Here is a 6,000-nt window from a genome sequence, read left to right on the forward strand (position 1 = left end):
TGTTTAGTAATAAGGCAAAAAAAAAAAGTGTGTATGATAGTGAGGCACACGCATTAGGCGTAGGCTAGCAATTAGCTGTTCTCTATACCCTCTCTGAGTGCCATCCACCCCCACAATCTTTCCTTTTCACAGTTAATGTTCATTGCCTTCGATTTCTAATGAATGATTTTTTGTATGGTGGAATGGGCTTTTCGATCTCAAACACTAGAAACCGTACGGACCCAATGATCCAGTCAAGTAGTACTATGTTTCAGTTTGCAAATTCTGGTCCTGAGAATTAAACGTGTGGCGTGAGCAACCCAATTTGGAGTTCATCTTATAATTATGGTCGGCTCCACCTGCTCGGATTGTCCAAATACCTGTCTAAACAAATGGGGCCAAGCGATCTAATCGACTTCATGGGAATCTTATTTATTTTGGTTTGCTTTTTGATTTGGCATTTAGTTAGACAACCAGCATGATCAGATCCAATATGTATGTGTATGCAATAGTTGATGCTAGATATTGTTAGAATATATGATTACAATCAAATCTGATTGAAATCATATATTCAAACATATATAAAAGAAAGGGATAAAGGGATAAAGGGAAACAGTGTTAAATGCAGTAGACGACATGTTTGGATGCTGCAATGAACTTTGATTGCTGAGGTTTTCTTCCAAGGCATTAATTGGGGGAATGCAACTCCAGGGAAAGCAAAAAGATGATAAATTTCTTCAGATATGGTGGTTGCAGTCAAACATTTTATTTTGGTTCATGTGGCTGCAGATACATGTATAATGCTGGCTTGGTGGCTGAAAAGATATACTGATTGCTTGGACACTATTTTGCCAACAAGCTTGCTTGTGTCACCCATGGCCACGACCCCACCATCAACCCCTTTGTGGGCTGCACATGGTTTTGGTGTCTAAATTGATACAATTAATTCATAGAATCCCAAATAAAAGTGACATGATGTTTCTTCCCCTTTTCTTTTTTAGAAATTAATTATTATTATTATTATTTTCAAAATGGAAACCCAATGCATGCAACATTTTTATTTTGAGTAATATTTAAGCAATTTTTTTCTTCTTCTATAGAAATGGTTTCTTTGCAAAATGGATAAGGACAAAGCACTGGACAAAATCATGTACGGCATTAATTGATATAGTAAAAGAGATCCATTGAACATCATGCATTAGAAAACCAATGAGAACAGGTGGGGCTAATTAAGGTTTAAGCAAACAACCATTGTCTAGAGAAATGACACCCAAAAAGAATACTTCAATAAATTTTTTTTTTTCCTTCAAATTAAATGCTCCAATAACTTGAGAAGTCTTAGATAGATAAGTAGAAACATCTTCTTTCCTCGTTACAAAAGAGAAGTAAAAACTAATTATCAATTGGCCATAATTTGGACAGCCCTGTATGCATTAATTATTTCATTCTTTCTACAGTGTCTGTACTACTTGAAGAGCATCTCCTTCTAGTTTCACCCTTATAGTCCTAATTCTTTAGCAAAAACTGTAGCTCTCATTCTCTCAATGCCACCGAGGCTTCAGAAATAGTTGGAAACATGCAACTAAATATTGTAACTTGTTTGTTAATTAGTATGCTAAAATATTGTTTGTATTTCAAAGCTGAAAGTAAAAAAATGCTAATCTTAATATAGACCCTAAAAAGAGGGCCAAAATACTAAAAGAGGACCTTTAATTGAAAACCGGTTAGCAGTTAATAATTGGCCTTCAATAATCGTATCACTTCTAGTTGCAGTTAATCGCTAACCGGCCTAGTGATTAAAAATGATAACCACCTGAAGCGGTTGTGGTTAGGAGAGAATAACTGCAACTGTTATTTTGTTTTAATTTTTAATTAAGGGTAAATTTGGAATTTTATAAAACTTTTAGGGGTATAAAAAGGTCATTTCACCCCTTTGCTGTTTGATTTAACCCAAAATTCTAATGAGAGTAGTGACATTGCAAAAAATTAGAATGTGATACACTAAATTGAGAATTTTTAAACTTTGGAAGGAAAATTGCAAAAATGATAGAAGTTTATTAGAAACGTATATGAAAAATGAAGAAAATGATTGTGTTATTTCTCGATCAAGACATTTAATATCAGAAATGTTGTTTTCACAAACCTTTCATTTTTTTTTTTTTTTTTTTTTTTGGAATAATACATCAATAACTTCTCAATGAAATGATAAAATCAAGACTGAGCAGATCGCTCGAGTCTTTCAATAACAGCAATACAACCTGAGGTATCATCCCACCAAGTTTTATCCATGACATCATTTGTTGCCTCCCTTGCTAAAACATGAGCAGCCTTATTTGCATTTCTACCCATATGCCCACACTTCCATTGTGAAAAAGTATTAAGCACAAGCCTCGTATCATCCATAATATGTCCAAAACTGCTCACTGGAGGGTCAGTTGAGACCAAAGCATCAATGACCACCTGTGAATCACTGTCAAGATAAATGTTCTGGGCACCCAAAGCTTGACATAAAGAGACTCCATAGAGAATTGCTACAGCTTCGGCTGGTGTGGGATCCAGGCAACCTATCCTAGTGAAACTTCTTGCTGCACACACTGTCCCTGCATCATTCCGGACAACTATCCCAACCCCTATACGTCCCCATGTTGGTCCAAGGTTGCATCACAATTTACCTTCAACCAACCCACTGCAGGTCTACACCATATCTTTTGGGAAACTCTTGTCAACGGCCTGAATTTATAGATAACTTGGATATCGCTACTTAAGTGTCATTAATTTGATTTGGGTGTGCAAATACAAGTTTAAGTGGGTTATTATAAAGAAATAAATTAATTTAAATATTATGATGTAAGCTCACAAATTTACAGGGATATATATATGAGATAGCTAGCTAGGATTTCATTAATAAAATGTTAGCATAATTAGGATTACAATATTGTAATCCTGATTAAGCTGGTGCTCAAGACTCAATTTCGTAAGAAAACGAAAACAAGAAGCAAAAAAGTTTAAATAACATGGAAAGTAATTAACTTCTTCTTCTTTTTTTTTTTTTTTTTTTTTTTTTTTTTTTCTATTAATGAAAGGTAATTAACTTAATTATTTGCAATAGTGTTTATAATAGAACCATAAGCTTGAAGCGATCGATCTGCCAAGACTCTCTTCTTCCATCTCGTTTTCTTGGCCTTTGGTAGTACTGTAAGCAGGAAGAAACATATATATCATGCAATACGTTTAGTATTTTTGTTTATTAAATAGTTCAAATTTCATATTCTGAATTTACAACTATATGTGTGAGATGCATAATAAAAAAAAAAAATTAAGGATTTTCTAAAAGTGATAAATATTGATTGATAAAATGTAAATAATTTAATTTGAAATAATGGTTAGAATTTTAAGAATCTCATGACAATCTAATCTTTAGTGAGTATTATATTGATAGAAAACAATGCATTCTGGTAATTAAATATGGCACATTTACATGGACTGCCTATTAAATGAATATGTATGAGTAAATGTTGTATACAATTAAACAAAGATACATGCTGGTAACAGACACAACAACTTTAAGGTGGTGTGTGTGCAGAGTCTGTTTCTAGTGGCTATGGGTGTTGCAATGATGCTAAGAGCGAAGTTAACATGGTAACCATGTCAGCACCAGAAGGCAATAGTGAAGGGGGAGCTGACTTGTTGGGGATGTTTCCCAAAAATGGAAACAGTTCAATTGCTAACGATGCTGTTATGCTGGAAAGTGAGGAAGATGAAATCTTGTCTGTTGCAGATGGTACTAATAGGATTATTAGTGGGGAGTTGTTAACTTTGGATGTAGTGTCTGAAATAAGCTTGCCAGATATTGCGGATGGTCATGCTCAGATTGTTGCTAAGGCTATTATCTTGGTGGAATCAAGAATAGGGCAGGTGCCTTCTGGTAAACTCATTGTGGCAGCTGTGAGCCCAGACTCAGAGATATCTAGTAAATCTGAGTTAAAGGCCTCTACAGTGGTTTTCCAGTCACATGGAGAAGAGTGTCAGTAAAGGAGGCGGCCGGAGTGTTTTTGAGCTGGACTGTATTCCCCTTTGGGGTTCTGTATCTATTTGTGGAAAAAGACCAGAAATGGAAGATGCCATTGCAGCTGTCGTTCCTCGATTTATGAAAATTCCAATCAAAATGCTTATTGGAGATCGTGTGATAGATGGAATGAACCAGAGTTTGACCCACGTAACTAGTCATTTTTTTGCTGTTTATGATGGCCACGGGGGCTCTCAGGTTGCAAACTATTGTCGTGAGCGCATCCATTTGGCTTTGGCTGAAGTGACTGGAGTTACTAAAGACAATTTAAATACTGGAAGAATGGAGGCTAATCAGCAACTGCAGTGGGAGAAAGCCTTCACTAGTTGCTTTCACAAGGTCGATGATGAGGTTGGAGGAAATGTTGGTAGAAGCGATAATGAAAGAAATGGGGATGCTTCTGAGCCTGTTGCACCAGAAACTGTTGGGTCAACAGCTGTGGTTGCATTAATCTGTTCATCCCATATTATAGTTGCAAACTGTGGCGATTCAAGAGCAGTCCTATGTCGTGGCAAAGAAGCCATGGCATTATCAATTGATCATAAACCAAACAGAGAAGATGAGTACGCAAGGATTGAAGCATCTGGAGGCAAGGTCATCCAGTGGAATGGTCACCGTGTTCTTGGAGTTCTTGCAATGTCAAGGTCCATTGGTGATTGATATTTGAAACCATGGATTATTCCAGAACCAGAAGTCATGTTTCTTCCACGAGCTAGAGATGATGAATGCCTTATTCTAGCCAGCGATGGGTTGTGGGATGTGATGTCGAATGAGGAAGCTTGTGAAGTGGCTCGAAGGCGGATTTTGCTTTGGCACAAAAAGAATGGGGTTGCATCTCTTGTGGAAAGAGGCACAGGAATTGATCCTGCAGCGCAAGCAGCAGCAGATTACCTTTCAATGCTTGCCCTCCAGAAGGGAAGCAAGAATAACATCTCTGTGATTGTGGTGGACTTGAAAGCTCAAAGGAAGTTTAAGAGCAAGTCTTAGAAGAGAAGCTTCACCATGGATCCTGCCAAGTGTATTCCCAATGTATTAGAGAGACTACATCTTAATAGATAGCACGGTCCATTCGTTTTTTTTTTCTTATGGGCTTAATGCGTGTACAAGTACAGAAATTCGTATGTACTATGTAGCAACTATTATGGAATGTCACATCTATGTCGTGGTATGCATCTAAAAATAAAATAAAGATACATACACATAGCAATTAAATGAATTCTGCTAATTAAGAGCATTATCAGCATTTTTTTTTTTTTTTTCAGATTTTCCTTAAATTTAGAGAATTATATTTGCTTCTTTATTCAAATTCACAGTAGCTTCATTTATCATTTAAAAATTATTTTAAATAAATGATAAGGGAAAAAGAGCCGAAAGGGATTTTTTTTTTTTAATAAAATAATGGTGAAGAAACCAAAAGTACTACCCTATGTTTTCCTAATTTAGGAAACAATAAGGAAATTTGTTTAGAAGTTTTTCTTAGGAGAAAGTTATCCTCTAAACTGGGTTGGAGGAACTTTTTCCAATTCAATCTATAAAAAATGACATGTGTTTTTTTATTTATTTATTATTATTATTATTTTTATTAACATGTGAAATCCACATGAGTTTTTAATAAGATTAATCCAACTTTATCCCTACTATTAAAAAAAACATGTGCATATCACATGGTCAAAAGACACATGTCATTTAGGAAGACATTGTCATTTGCGTAGTACTTTGGTCTTTGAGCGAGCATTATCAATTTAGTGGCCCTGTTTGGCAACATTAATTCTTTTTTTTATTTTTTTTATTTTTTTTTATTTTTAAAGTTAACTTCCCAACATTAATTCTTACTTTTATATCACCTTAATAACTTTTTTATTACTATTCAAACAAAAAAAGACATTACAAAACCAAACCTTTTCACTTGTCCATATAAAAAAAAAAAAAAAAAAAAAAATCCAAAACTTTTACCT

At 35.0% G+C, this 6,000-nt stretch overlaps 1 pseudogene; it reads left to right on the plus strand.

The window, feature by feature from the left end:
• Positions 1–3,600: 3,600 nt before the first annotated feature.
• On the plus strand, positions 3,601–5,135 carry LOC132175558 (protein phosphatase 2C 16 pseudogene; annotated as a pseudogene).
• The last annotated feature ends 865 nt before the right edge of the window (positions 5,136–6,000 follow it).

This window comes from Corylus avellana, chromosome 3 (assembly GCF_965113065.1).
Source record: "Corylus avellana chromosome 3, dhCorAvel1.hap1.2, whole genome shotgun sequence".
NCBI classification, from domain to species: domain Eukaryota; kingdom Viridiplantae; phylum Streptophyta; class Magnoliopsida; order Fagales; family Betulaceae; genus Corylus; species Corylus avellana.